The sequence below is a fragment of the Pelophylax lessonae genome, assembly GCF_965119305.1.
Source record: "Pelophylax lessonae genome assembly, chromosome: 1".
NCBI classification, from domain to species: domain Eukaryota; kingdom Metazoa; phylum Chordata; class Amphibia; order Anura; family Ranidae; genus Pelophylax; species Pelophylax lessonae.
Window position 1 is genome coordinate 51,580,911 of NC_138768.1, and position 14,737 is coordinate 51,595,647.

At 46.4% G+C, this 14,737-nt stretch overlaps 1 protein-coding gene across 2 annotated transcripts in view; it reads left to right on the forward strand.

The window, feature by feature from the left end:
- Positions 1-4,942: 4,942 nt before the first annotated feature.
- Positions 4,943-14,737, forward strand: part of SMAD2 (SMAD family member 2) — a 152,424-nt gene continuing 142,629 nt past the window's right edge. For both annotated transcript variants that reach the window (XM_082254630.1, XM_082254631.1), the window contains exon 1: positions 4,943-5,234. The gene's annotated coding sequence lies outside the window, so the exon portion shown is untranslated. The remainder of the gene's footprint in view (positions 5,235-14,737) is intronic.

A 14,737-nucleotide genomic window follows, 5' to 3' on the forward strand; every position in this document is an offset into this window, starting at 1 on the left:
GGAGCAGTAGTGTGCCATTTTTGGTGTCAGTGAAAGAAAAACCGTCCCATCATCGGTCTTTGTGGGAGGAATAGTGCCTCATCACTGGTGTCAGTGGGCTGAATAGTAGCCCTTCTTTGGTGTCAGCAGAAGAAGTAGTGTGCCAATGTTGGTGTCATTAGGAAGAGTAGTGCCCCATTATTGGTGTCAGTTGAACAGTGCCCCATTATTGGTGTCAGTGGGAGGAATAGTGCCCCATCATTGATGTCAGTGGGAAAGGTAGTGTGCCATTATTGGTGTCAGTGTGAGAAATAGTGCCCCATCACTGGTGTCAGTGGGTTAAAAAAAGCCCCTTCATGGTGTCAGCGGAAGCAGTAGTGTGGACTTTTTAGCGAAAAATTGGGTTTGGCGCTACTCTGTGCGTGATACAATAATATTAAACCCAACTGATTGTGACAAAAAAACAATGATTCACAAGACCTCAAAAAAAAAAAATCTAAATAATACAGATAAAACAGAATGTGTCAAAACTTATACCACATCTTCATAATAGAAAAACTAGTGCAAAAAATAGATGCAAAATAAGCAATCTAAAAAGTGCTGGTGCCAAGCGTGATTATCAAACCGAATGCACGTAAAACATCAATCAATCCATATAGTAGTGTATATATAGAATAACACAGGCTAATATAAAGTGATCTGTGCTCTAGATAAGTGTTTCTCAACCTTTTCTCAGTCAAGGCACCCTTTAAAATGATGGACAGTCTCGAGGCACCCCATTCTAAAATGTAAAAAATTGTTCATATAGATTTACATAATGCAGCATCATTCACACACCTAGGACACCCAACGTTAGAGGTGATTTATTCTTCCAAAGCAAATACAGTTTTTCACACAAGTAATGACTACTATTCCAATGTTTCTCATCTCCCTCAATTTCTTTACATCAGTCAGCTAATGTCACCCCAGTGCTGAGGGAGAGGAGCACAGGAGAGTGGAGGCAACAGACATCTTTCTTATTAACTGATGACGTCATTGGTTGTTAGGATGCCAGTGTCTAGAACAGGGGTCTTCAAACTATGGCCCTCCAGTTGTTCAGGAACTACAATTCCCATCATGCCTAGTCATGTCTGTGAATGTCAGAGTTTTACAATGCCTCATGAGACGCGTAGTTCCGCAACAGCGGGAGGGCCATCGTTTGAGGATCCCTGGTCTAGATTCAGGGATCTCCAAACTACGGACCTCCAGCTGTTGCGGAACTACATGTCCCATGAGGCATTGTAAAACTCTATCATTCACGGACATGGCTAGGCATGATGGGAATTGTAGTTCCTGAGTCTAGAAAGTCATAATGGTGCATAAAGGAAACCTGTGGCTTTGTGTAACTAAAAGGCAGACTTCATCCTCCTACCAGCTTGTGTATAAGTTTTGATAAATTTTTAGGCATTTTGCCAGGGCACCCCTGAAGAAACCTCAAGGCACACTGGTTGAAAAAGGCTGATCTACATAGACAGTCTATACCAGGGATCTTCAAACTACGGCCCTTCAGCTGTTGCGGAACTACACATCCCATGAGGCATTGTAAAACTCTGACATTCACAGACATGGCTAGGCATGATGGGAATTGTAGTTCCTGAACAACTGGAGGGACATAGTTTGAAGACCCCTGGTCTATACATAGTATGCCATATTCTTCTGTTAGTCCAGCGTTCCAACCATCACTACAAGTCCTTCTAATGGTGCTGCTAGAAGAAACGATGTTTGGTGGTGTTGCAGCAAAGGGAGTCTCACAATATCATACAATGTGCCCCGTATCTCCACACGTGCCCCCCTCTTGTTCTTTCATTTACCAGAAGACTCTCCCCTCAATAGAGGTACCCAGAATTCACAGCTCCACCTGGCTGTATGTGGATATTCAGGACCAACCCCAGGGCGTTTTCTCCTTCCAATCCCCAGCAATCTCAATCATGCATGTTAATGAAAGAAACAGACTGCATAGTGTAATACTGTAAGTATATATGTAATAAAATAAGCAGTATTGTACTTACATGGCTTTTAAATGTAATCAGCATAAACCAAAAGCAGGAAGTCTGGGAGGCGATGAGCTCCACGGACCGAGAACTGGGAAGAGAAACAATGACGCTGTGGCTGCTCCCTATGCGTTTCGTCACACTGACGTCATTGGGTCTCTATATTGATTGATGTTTTAAGTGCATTCGGTTTGAAAATCACACTGGGAACTTTCACTTGGCACCAGTACTTTTTATTTTGCTTATTTTGCACCTATTTTTTGCATTAATTTTTTATTATGAAGATATGGTATAATTTTTTTTATTATGAAGATATGGTAAAAAAAAAATGTTATTATGAAGATGTGGTATACATTTTGACACAATGTGTTTTATCTGTATTATTTAGATTTTTTTATATTTTATTTTGAGGTCTTGTGAATGATTGTTTTTTTTTTTTATTACAATCAGTTGGGTTTAATATTATTGTATTATGCACAGAGTAGCGCCAAACCCATTTTTCGCTAAAAATTCCACACCAGTCACTACCTGGGTAGTCAGTTTAAGTGGGAGGAGCTCTATTCACATTTTCTAATATTTATTACCCATAGCGCGGCTCACACATACACACCATGATTTGGAAGAAGTAGTGTGCCAATGTTGGTGTCATTAGGAAGAATTGTACCCAATAGTGCCCCATCGTTGGTGTCAGGTGAATAGTGTCCCATCATTAGTGTCAGGTGAATAGTGCCCCATCACTGGTGTCAGGTGAATAGTGCCCCATCATTGGTGTCAGGTGAATAATGCCTCATCATTGGTGTCAGGTGAATAATGCCTCATCATTGGTTTCAGGTGAATAGTGCCTCATCATTGGTGTCAGGTGAATAGTGCCTCATCATTGGTTTCAGGTGAATAGTGCCTCATCATTGGTGTCAGGTGAATAGTGTCCCATCGTTGGTTTCAGTGGTAGAGGTAGTGCTCCATCGTTGGTGCCAGGTGAATAGTGCCCCATCATTGGTGTCAGGTGAATATAGTGCCCCATCGTTGGTGTCAGGTGAATAATGCCTCATCATTGGTTTCAGGTGAATAGTGCCTCATCATTGGTGTCAGGTGAATAGTGCCCCATCATTGGTGTCAGGTGAATAATGCCTCATCATTGGTGTCAGGTGAATAATGCCTCATCATTGGTTTCAGGTGAATAGTGCCTCATCATTGGTGTCAGGTGAATAGTGCCTCATCATTGGTTTCAGGTGAATAGTGCCTCATCATTGGTGTCAGGTGAATAGTGTCCCATCGTTGGTGTCAGTGGTAGAGGTAGTGCTCCATCATTGGTGTCAGGTGAATAGTGTCCCATCATTGGTGTCAGGTGAATATAGTGCCCCATCGTTGGTGTCAGGTGAATAGTGCCTCATCATTGGTGTCAGGTGAATAGTGCCCCATCATTGGTGTCAGGTGAATAGTGGCCCATTGTTGGTGTCAGTGGTAGAGGTAGTGCTCCATCGTTGGTGTCAGGTGAATAGTGCCCCATCATTGGTGTCAGGTGAATAGTGCCCCATCATTGGTGTCAGGTGAATAGTGCCTCATCATTGGTGTCAGGTGAATAGTGGCCCATCATTGGTGTCAGGTGAATAGTGCTCCATCATTGGTGTCAGGTGAATAGTGCCCCATCATTGGTGTCAGGTGAATAGTGCCTCATCATTGGTGTCAGGTGAATAGTGGCCCATCATTGGTGTCAGGTGAATAGTGCCCCATCATTGGTGTCAGGTGAATAGTGCCCCATCATTGGTGTCAGGTGAATAGTGGCCCATTGTTGGTGTCAGTGGTAGAGGTAGTGCTCCATCGTTGGTGTCAGGTGAATAGTGCCCCATCATTGGTGTCAGGTGAATAGTGCCCCATCATTGGTGTCAGGTGAATAGTGCCTCATCATTGGTGTCAGGTGAATAGTGGCCCATCATTGGTGTCAGGTGAATAGTGCTCCATCATTGGTGTCAGGTGAATAGTGCCCCATCATTGGTGTCAGGTGAATAGTGCCTCATCATTGGTGTCAGGTGAATAGTGCCCCATCATTGGTGTCAGGTGAATAGTGCTCCATCATTGGTGTCAGATGAATAGTGCCCCATCATTGGTGTCAGGTGAATAGTGCTCCATCATTGGTGTCAGGTGAATAGTGCTCCATCATTGGTGTCAGGTGAATAGTGCCCATCAGGGGAACATGCCACTTCAGACTCAGAATGAATCTTTCTGCACATTTTAGGGCAATGATTGCGAGTTATCCATCTGTCTCCATTGATTGGAGATCAATAAGCATGGTCCTGACATTGGCTCCATCATGACAGGCTCTCTTTAAGCGCTCTAGCCTCCAGCATTTCTGCACATGCGCAGAACTATTTCCCCTCCATCTGTCAGTCACTCGCTCTATGGACGTTCAAGCATCACGGAGTGGGCGTGGCCTGACGGTTGATTGACACCTTCTTTCAAAGATTCGCCTGGCTCGTCACGCTCATTGTCTCTTCTTGAGCAGGACACGCCTCTAAAACTCCTACTGCGTGGGAGGAGCTCAGCCCAAACCCGTTCCTCCCACGTCGCACCGATAGAGGGCGGATCTATTACGATAGACAGGCAGACCAACCAATAGTTTTACCGGGACTAGGTCATCTACACCAATGGGTAGGGCGAACTCAAAGAAACGGGAGGAGCCTCGGAGTTGACAGCCAGTTCGACAAATCAAATGCCCAGTTGAGTTTGTGAGCGAAAGAATAAAGTGCCTTGACGTAGGCTGGACAAAAAAAGAGGCGGTGCTAGCTAGACTGACAGCCGTCACAACCAATCATTCTCACAGATTGCTTTTCGTCAGCGAATCTGGTTGAAGCTCCTAGATTGACAGTTGCTTGGCCCAAGCACGTTCCCGGCTTGGTTTCTCCGCGCCAATCGGGCAGAGCGGCTGAGGCGGCGGGGCGGAGCTGCGGGCCGTGGCGAGGTTTGCGTGCGCGGCGGGGGTCTGTGAGGAGAATTGTGCGGCGGCGGTGAAGAACAATAATAATAATAAATAGAGAGGGGAGATATCGCCGCCCGGTGCCGGTGAGCGGGGTTCTCCCCACCCTCCAGGTGGAAGCGGGGTCGTCATAGCGTCTTCTCCCCCCTCCTCCGTCTCCTAGGCCTCTCCGGCCTGCAGAGGGGGAGAAAGGGTGACCGGAGGCCGCACCTCAGAGAGCCCCGGGGACAGCGCCGGCTTCTTCCCTCATACAGGTAATCCAGGGCCGCCTCTCCGGCCGGGGGGGACTACATGTCCCAGCATGCTCTGTGGCTGGGGGGAGGGGGTTACAGCTGTTTGATTGGGGGGGCTCCCTGTACTGTCTGGGTGTGATAATAATCCCCCCTCCCCCCCGCCTGTGTTTACATTCTGCATCTCCCCTCCCCCACCCTTCACACTACCAGGAGGCCTCAGATTGGGTTACAGAGCAGGAGGGTCCCACCACATCCTTCCATGACTGATTGTCAGCTCTTCTGCCCAGCAGGGTCCCACCACATCCTGCACCCCTTCCATGACTGATTGTCAGCTCTTCTGCCCAGGAGAGTCCCACCACATCCTGCACCCCTTCCATTACTGATTGTCAGCTCTTCTGCCCAGGAGAGTCCCACCACATCCTGCACCCCTTCCATTACTGATTGTCAGCTCTTCTGCCCAGCAGGGTTCCACCACATCCTGCACCCCTTCCATTACTGATTGTCAGCTCTTCTGCCCAGGAGAGTCCCACTACATCCTGCACCCCTTCCATGACTGATTGTCAGCTCCTCTGCTTAGGAGAGTCCCATCACATCCTGCACCCCTTCCATTACTGATTGTCAGCTCCTCTGCCCACCACATCCTGTACCCCTTCCATTACTGATTGTCAGCTCTTCTGCCCAGGAGATACCCACTACATCATACACCCCTTCCATTACTGATTGTCAGCTCTTCTGCCCAGCAGGGTCCCACCACATCCTGTACCCCTTCCATTACTGATTGTCAGCTCTTCTGCCCAGCAGGGTCCTACCACATCCTGCACCCCTTCCATTACTGATTGTCAGCTCTTCTGCCCAGGAGATACCCACTGCATCCTGTACCCCTTCCATTACTGATTGTCAGCTCTTCTGCCCAGCAGGGTTCCACCACATCCTGCACCCCTTCCATTACTGATTGTCAGCTCTTCTGCCCAGGAGAGTCCCACTACATCCTGCACCCCTTCCATGACTGATTGTCAGCTCTTCTGCCCACCACATCCTGCACCCCTTCCATTACTGATTGTCAGCTCCTCTGCCCACCACATCCTGCACCCCTTCCATTACTGATTGTCAGCTCTTCTGCCCAGCAGGGTCCCACCACATCCTGCACCCCTTCCATTACTGATTGTCAGCTCTTCTGCCCAGGAGAGTCCCACAACATCCTGTACCCCTTCCAATACTGATTGTCAGCTCTTCTGCCCAGGAGGGTCCCACCACATCCTGCACCCCTTCCATTACTGATTGTCAGCTCTTCTGCCCAGGAGAGTCCCACCACATCCTGTACCCCTTCCATTACTGATTGTCAGCTCTTCTGCCCAGGAGAGTCCCACCACATCCTGCACCCCTTCCATTACTGATTGTCAGCTCTTCTGCCCAGGAGAGTCCCGCCACATCCTGCACCCCTTCCACAGCTGATTGACAGCTCTTCTGCCCAGGGTCTTCAGATCCTGTATCCCTTTTACAGTGCTCAGCTATCCCATGAGTAGAATGTCCGCTCTTCTGCCTAGGAAGGTCCTACTATCATCCCATCAGATCCTCCATCCCTTATATGGTGCTCAGCTTTCTTTGGAGTAGATCATCAGCTCTTCTGCCCAGTAGAGTCTCACCATCATTCCCATCGGTTCCTGCATCCCTTCTACAGTGCTTAGCTATCCCATGAGTAGATTGTCAGCTCTTCTGCCCAGGATCTTCAGATCCTGTATCCCTTTTACAGTGTTCAGCTATCCCACGAGTAGACATCAGCTCCTCTGCCCAGGAAGGTCCTACTATCATCCTATCAGATCCTCAATCCATTATATAGCATTAAGCCTTCCTAGGAGTAGATTGTCAGCTCTTCTGCCCAGTAGAGTCACACCATCATCTCATCAGTTCCTGCATCCCTTCTAGAAAACTGAGCATCCTCAGTAGATTGTCAGCTCTTATGCCCACCCCTAGATCCTGCATCCTTTTTACAGCACTCAGCCATCTTGAAGGTAGATTGTCAGTTCTTATGCCCACCATCATCCCACCTGATCCTGCACACAACATTACTGTAATTAGATTGTCAGCTCTTCTGCCCACCATCATCTCGCCTAATCCTGCACACCTTTTACCGCACACAGCATTATAATGACTAAATTGTCAGCTCTTCTGCCTCGGAATAATCAGATCTTGTATCCCTTCTACAGCATGCACTCAGCCACCCTGATGGCCGATTGTCAGCTCTTCTGCCCTGTAGTCTCACCATTCTTCCACCAGAACCTGTGTCCCTTCTACAGCACTCGTGCGTAGATTTGTAAGCTCTTCTGCCGAGGAAAGTCAGACAATATTCCTTCCTTCTCCATTCCTTGTACAGCACTCACTATCCTGTGAGTAGATTGCCAGCTCTTCTGCCCAGTAGGATCCCACCATCATTCCATCAGATTATGAATCCCTTCTTCACTATTCAACATCCCTACAAGTAGATTGTCAGTTCTCCTGCCCAGGATAGGATCCCACCATCATTCCATCAGATCCTGCATCCCTTCTACACCACCTAGCATTCCTAGCAGTAGATTGTCAGCTCTTCTGCCTAGGAGAGTCCTACCAGATCTTGTATCCCTTCTAGAGCACTCCGCTATCCCACAAATAGAATGTCAGCTCTTCTGCCCAGGAAGGTCCCACCATCATCCCATCAGATCCTGCACCCCTACCTGAACGCTTAGCCATTCTAAGGGTAGATTGTCAGCTCTTCTGCCCAGGAATGTCTCACCATTATCTCAGAGTCTGCATCTCTTCTACCACACTCAGCATTCCTATGAGTATATTGTTGGCTCTTCTGCCCAGGATCATCAGATCCTGCATCTGTTCTACAGCACTGACCCATCCTTAGGGTAGATTGTCAGTTCTTATGCCCAGGGGAGTCTCACCATCATTCCCTCAGATCCTCCATCTCTTCTACAGCACTCTGCTATTCTATGAGTAGTGTCCACTCTTCTGCCCAGGGGAGTCCCACCATCAGCCCACCAGATCCTGCATCCCTTTTACAGTACTCCATCTCCTAATAAATTATCAGCTCTTCTGCCCAGTAGGTTCTTACAATCATCCCATTAGATCCTGCATCCCTTCTACAGCTTTCTGCCTTCCTATGAGTAGATTATCAGCTCTTCTGCCCAGTAGGTTCTTACAATTATCCCTTTAGATCCTGCATCCCTTCTACAGCACTTAGCCTTCCTATGAGTAGATTGTCAGCTCTTCTGCCCAGTAGGTTCTTACAATCATCCCATTAGATCCTGCATCCCTTCTACAGCTTTCAGCCTTCCTATGAGTAGATTGTCAGCTCTTCTGCCCAGTAGGTTCTTACAATCATCCCATTAGATCCTGCATCCCTTCTACAGCTTTCAGCCTTCCTATGAGTAGATTGTCAGCTCTTCTGCCCAGTAGGTTCTTACAATCATCCCATTAGATCCTGAATCCCTTCTACAGCTTTCAGCCTTCCTATGAGTAGATTGTCAGCTCTTCTGCCCAGTAGGTTCTTACAATCATCCCTTTAGATCCTGCATCCCTTCTACAGCACTTAGCCTTCCTATGAGTAGATTGTCAGCTCTTCTGCCCAGTAGGTTCTTACAATCATCCCATTAGATCCTGCATCCCTTCTACAGCTTTCAGCCTTCCTATGAGTAGATTGTCAGCTCTTCTGCCCAGTAGGTTCTTACAATCATCCCATTAGATCCTGCATCCCTTCTACAGCTTTCAGCCTTCCTATGAGTAGATTGTCAGCTCTTCTGCCCAGTAGGTTCTTACAATCATCCCATTAGATCCTGAATCCCTTCTACAGCTTTCAGCCTTCCTATGAGTAGATTGTCAGCTCTTCTGCCCAGTAGGTTCTTACAATCATCCCTTTAGATCCTGCATCCCTTCTACAGCACTTAGCCTTCCTATGAGTAGATTGTCAGCTCTTCTGCCCAGTAGGTTCTTACAATTATCCCTTTAGATCCTGCATCCCTTCTACAGCACTTAGCCTTCCTATGAGTAGATTGTCAGCTCTTCTGCCCAGTAGGTTCTTACAATCATCCCATTAGATCCTGCATCCCTTCTACAGCTTTCAGCCTTCCTATGAGTAGATTGTCAGCTCTTCTGCCCAGTAGGTTCTTACAATCATCCCATTAGATCCTGCATCCCTTCTACAGCTTTCAGCCTTCCTATGAGTAGATTGTCAGCTCTTCTGCCCAGTAGGTTCTTACAATCATCCCATTAGATCCTGCATCCCTTCTACAGCTTTCAGGCTTCCTATGAGTAGATTGTCAGCTCTTTTGCCCACTAGGTTCCCACCATCATACCATTAGATTCTGCTATCCTGTGACTTGGTTGTCAACTCTTCTGCCCAGGATGGTCCCACCATCGTTCTGTCCATGAAAATCCTACTTCACTAAACCATCCCAAGTGTAGACTGTTAGCTCTTCAGAGCAGGAGGGTCTCACCATCATCCCATCTCCTTTGCAGCACTGAAGTATCCTATCAGTAGATAGGTAGCCTAGGAGGGTACCCCCCCCCCCAATAATACCATCGCATCCTTCATCTCTTCTACATCTCTTCTACATCACTGAGACATTCTGAGTGTAGACTGTAAGCTCTTCAGCCCAGGAGGGTCCCACCATCATCCCATCACTGAATCCTGCATTGCCAGCTCTTCAGCCCAGGAGAGTCACCCTTATACCTCACTCCTAAATCCTGCATCTCTTCTGCAGCACTGAGACCTCTTGTGTGTAGATTGTAAGCTTTTCATCCCAGGAGTGTTGCACTGTTCTGCTATTACTGGACAGATGCCACCTCTCCTGTGCAGTGCTGGGCATTCCTCATTGTAGATTTTTAGCTCATCAGTGGATAAAACTTGCATCTCATGTGCAGCTCTGAGCCATCCTAATTGTAGATTGCCACTGGCTGCCAGCACTGATTGGATGCTGGTTTTCCAGCATGCCCATTCAACTGAAGCCGATTGTAAGACCAGCTTCTGTCAGACGGGGAGACGTACACACTGACCGAATGTCACCCGGCATTTTTTGGTGTTTTTATTAGCTCAGGATTGTTCATAGCAATGCCTAATTGTTTACAGTACATTGTCTTGCCCTCCCCTTCACTCCCCCTGGCTAGTCACTGAGCTTTCCTGACTAGATTGTAAGATCGTCCGATCAGAAGGGTCCTACCATAATCCCATTACTGGATAAATCCTGGACTTCTCTGCAGCACCAATCTCTCCTGACTAGGTGTCGATTGTAAGCTCTTCATACCAGGAGGACCCCCACCCTAATGCCTTCACTGCATGCGTCCGGAGTCTCTCGTGTGTAACTGAACATCCTGACTAGGTGAAGATTGTAACCCTTTCGGCCTAGTAGGGTTCCTAATACTTGCTCTACATCATTGTTTACATCCTGCCTATCCTTTCCCCCAGCTAGTCACTGAGCTTCCCTGACTAAACCTAGATTGTAAGTTCTTCAACCTAGGAGGACCTCACATAAACTCTTTCCCCTCTATTCTTTACATTCTGCATTTTTTACTGCCTAGCCAGAGTCATTGACTAGATATACGTTGCAAGTTCTTAAGGCTTAGGGGGGGGGGGGGGGGAGCACAGCAAAAAGCTCCCCTAACCAGATCTAGATTGTAGATTTTTTGGGTGGCCAGTAATATCCCACATACTGCAATATTGCACCCTCTGTTAAGCTGGCCATTGACATATACATTGCTGATGGATGATTTTCCCCCTGTGCCTATAGAAATGACAGCTGGCCCCACTGGTGTCAAAATACCCAAACAGTGGTTGCATCTGATTGGATGCAGCTGCTGTTCGACTGTCAATTTTCCACCAGGCTACTTTGATTTTTCAATTGAGGGATGGTGGGCGGGAGGTGAAATGTGTATAGGCAGCTTTAGATTGCTTTGCTCCTTTTTACTAGATTTTGATTGTAAGCTCTTTTGCCTAGGTTCAGTATAGCCTCTTTGTTTCCCACAGATAGTCGGGTGAGTTCTCATGGCTTTGTATAGATTGTAAGCTCTTCAGCCGACAAGGTCCAATATTAACCCCTTACTCCACACCTTACCACTTGCATCCTCTCCTTCTCCAACCTGTGTTGCTGAGCTCTCCTGACTTTGTAAAGGTTGTAAGCTTATCAGCCGAGGGGGTCCAACATAACCCCCTTACCTCTCATCTTAGTTCCTGCATCTTCCCTTCTCCGACCTGGGGGTTGCTGAGCCTTCCTAACCTGATCTAGGTTGCAAGCTCTTAAGCCGAAAAGTTTCATAGTCCTCCCCTGTAATGTTTACATTCAGCATCACCCCCCCCCCCCCCGGCCCACAGTCGCTAAGCCTTTTTTTTTTTTTTAAACTAAAGAACCGGAAGGTTTTACCCCCTTAATTACCAGGCAATTTTTTGCGATATGGCACTGTTACTTTAACTGAGAATTGCGCGGATGGACTAAAGCCCCGTACACACGTAGCGATCGTCGGCCGAACGATTGGCCGTCTTTTGTCCAGGGCTGTCCTCTCGGTTGAAAACTGCAAAAGACTGCACACGAATTTTGTCGGCCAACAACAGCCGACTGCAGAAGTGATGTCATGTGATGGTTAACTTTCCTTGTCTTTTTTTTCTTCTCTGAGCATGCCCAGTCTTGCCAATCTGCTGTCTGTCGGCCGAATTCTGTACTGACTGGCGAACAATCGGCCGTTCTGGTGACGGCCAACAAAAATTTTAAAGTTTGCACGCCAGATTCTGTTCGGCTGAAAATGCGCTGTCGGAAGCATCATACTAACAAGCTGACAATCGGCCAATCGGTCGGCGGCCGAATATTTATGGCCGACAATCGGTACGTGTGTACGGGGCTTTATTTATTCATTGGTTCGGGGATATTAACACAGCTTGCACCTGGTTATTTATATACAGTTACTTTATTTACTTTTTTATATATGTATATTGCTGCTATTGTATATTTGATTGTTATCCAATATTTATATAGGTGTTAACAATATTTGTTACTTTATATCATAACATTTAGTTTTGTTCGTTTGCATGGATTTGCACTTTATTGCATATACCTATAGGAGTTGTAATACCCAGGGCAGCGCTGACTCACATATATTTTTTTATGAGACAGATTAACCAGTTCTGGACCCGGAAAGATTTGCCCCCCTAATGACCAGGCCATTTTTTGCGATTCAGCACTGAATTAATTTAACGGAAAACTGCGCGGTCATGCGACGTTGTACCCAAATAAAATTCATGTCCTTTTTTTCCCCACAAATAGAGCTTTCTTTTGGTGTATTTGATCACCACCTGTGTTTTTTTTATTTTTTTGCGCTATAAATAAAAAAGAGACAATTCTGAAAAAAAAAAAACACTAATATTTTTTACTTTCTGCTATATAACATTCCCAATAAAAAAAGAAAAATGTAAAATCTAAATTTCTCTTACGTCCTCCGACAGTCGCCGCCTCTTCATATTCGTCACAATGGGGTTATGACCTTTGCTCCGTAGGACGAATATGAAGTAGCGGCGACTGTCGGAGGACTCCGAGGAAGGAATTTTACAGGTAAGATTTTACAAAAATTCCGTTTTTTCATGTCAGATTTCAATCTTCCTCCTCATTTGTTTTGTAATCTACAGCTCTCCCATGCCTTTTCCATCCAGTTTCCACATGTCTCCCTAGTTTTGTCTCATCCAGCCTTTGAGCGAGTGCTTTGGTTTAGATTGTACAGAAAAACGCACATCTCACCTATATGCCCACCTACTTTCACTATCTCTTCCCACCCTCTCTGGCCTTAGAGGTAAATGGCAGCATGACATCCAGCACCTGGATGATGACGATATTTGGGACCTCCCATTATATACTCTGGTCTCCTCACAGGATAGATTAATCCAGTTCAAGAGTCTATTAACTTCCAGGCTTCATCTCAGGAGTCCCTCTCATCCTTCAGAATGTGGTCATGCCCCCCGGTGATTTTTGTCACATTTTCTGGTCCTGTCCGGTTATTGCAGGCTTTTGATCAGAAATGTTGACTGTTATTACCAGGGTGTCAGTAACTAAAAATACCTTCCTCAGTAGAAATCTGTATCCTGGGTCTGGTTGAAAACCTGATTCCTACTGTGGCAGAAAGGACTTTGGTTGGCCTCCTGCTTTTTCTATGCTAGGAAAGCTATGGCACTTCACTGGAAGAAGCAAGCCCCTCCCTCCTACTTCCTTCTGGAGAACCTTAGTAAATAACCAGCCTCCCACTATATAAAAAACACTTATGTGAATAGAGGTTGCCCTGCAAAATACCACCAGGTATGGTCAAAGTGGCAGGGACTAGCTGATCCCATAACGCAGGGGTGTCAAACTTCATTTCATCGCAGACCGCATTAGCATTATGGTTGCCCTCAAAGGGCCGGTTATATCTGTAGGATTAGATGTCCAGAGCACCCCATGTCCTAGGGGGGCAAAGAGGAGCCTTTCTACAGCTGCACAGAGGAGTGCAGGATCTGGAAAAGGAGTTCTGTTCTCTCTGCTGTTGACTACAGAGACAAGGTGGGGGCAGAGACAAGGGGGGTGCCGCAGCTGCAGGAGAGATGCGAGGGCCACATGAAATGGCCCGGGGGGCCGCATTCGGCCCGCGTGCCTTGTGTTTGACACCTGTGCCATAACGGGTCACATATATTGTTTGGGAAACACTGCCTTTGATTCTACTATACCCTACTGGGCGAGATCACCTTTGAAGTGTTTGATCTCGGTTTGTACTATTGCTACCTGTTTTCATGCTATCCTATTTACCGTAATGTTCTGTTTATCCACACTAATATATATATATATATATATATATATATATATATATATATATATATATATATATATATATATATATACTATCCATGTAAGAAATTATTGTTTTATGTGTCAACTCTTCTGTAGCACCCCTGCGTGGGTAGCGCATGTTTTTTTTTTGGGGGGTTTGTTTTATTTTTTTCAAATATTTTATTTTTTAAGCCCCCGTTCACATAGGGGCGATCCGACTTCGGGAGGCGACCTCCGAGGTCGCGGTGCGAGCAGCGCGCTGCGACCTCGGAGCGGCCGCCACGGACTTCATAACATTGAAGTCTATGGCGGTCGCCTCCGGGTCGCCCCAAAGAAGCTCCGGACCCTTTTTCTAAGTCGGAGCGACTTGTGTCGCTCCTATTAGAACGGGTCCATAGCTTCTGTATCGGAGGCGACCTGTGAGGCGACCAGGTCGCCTCACAGGTCGCCTCAGTGTGAACCGGGACTAAAGATGAACAAAAGGCAATTACAGTACAGGGTAATCAAAACAGTCCAATTACATGAGGCATCCATCAAGCAAAGAATACGACCATCTTATGTTTTAATTTTTGAGTTTTTCTGTAAGCAAGACCTCAAATTTATTTAAAAAAAAAAAAAAAAAAAATCAAATTGCTTTCATCATTTTAGGCCAATATGTATTCTACATATTTTTTGTTAAAAAAAAAAAAAAAAAATCCCAATAAGTGTATA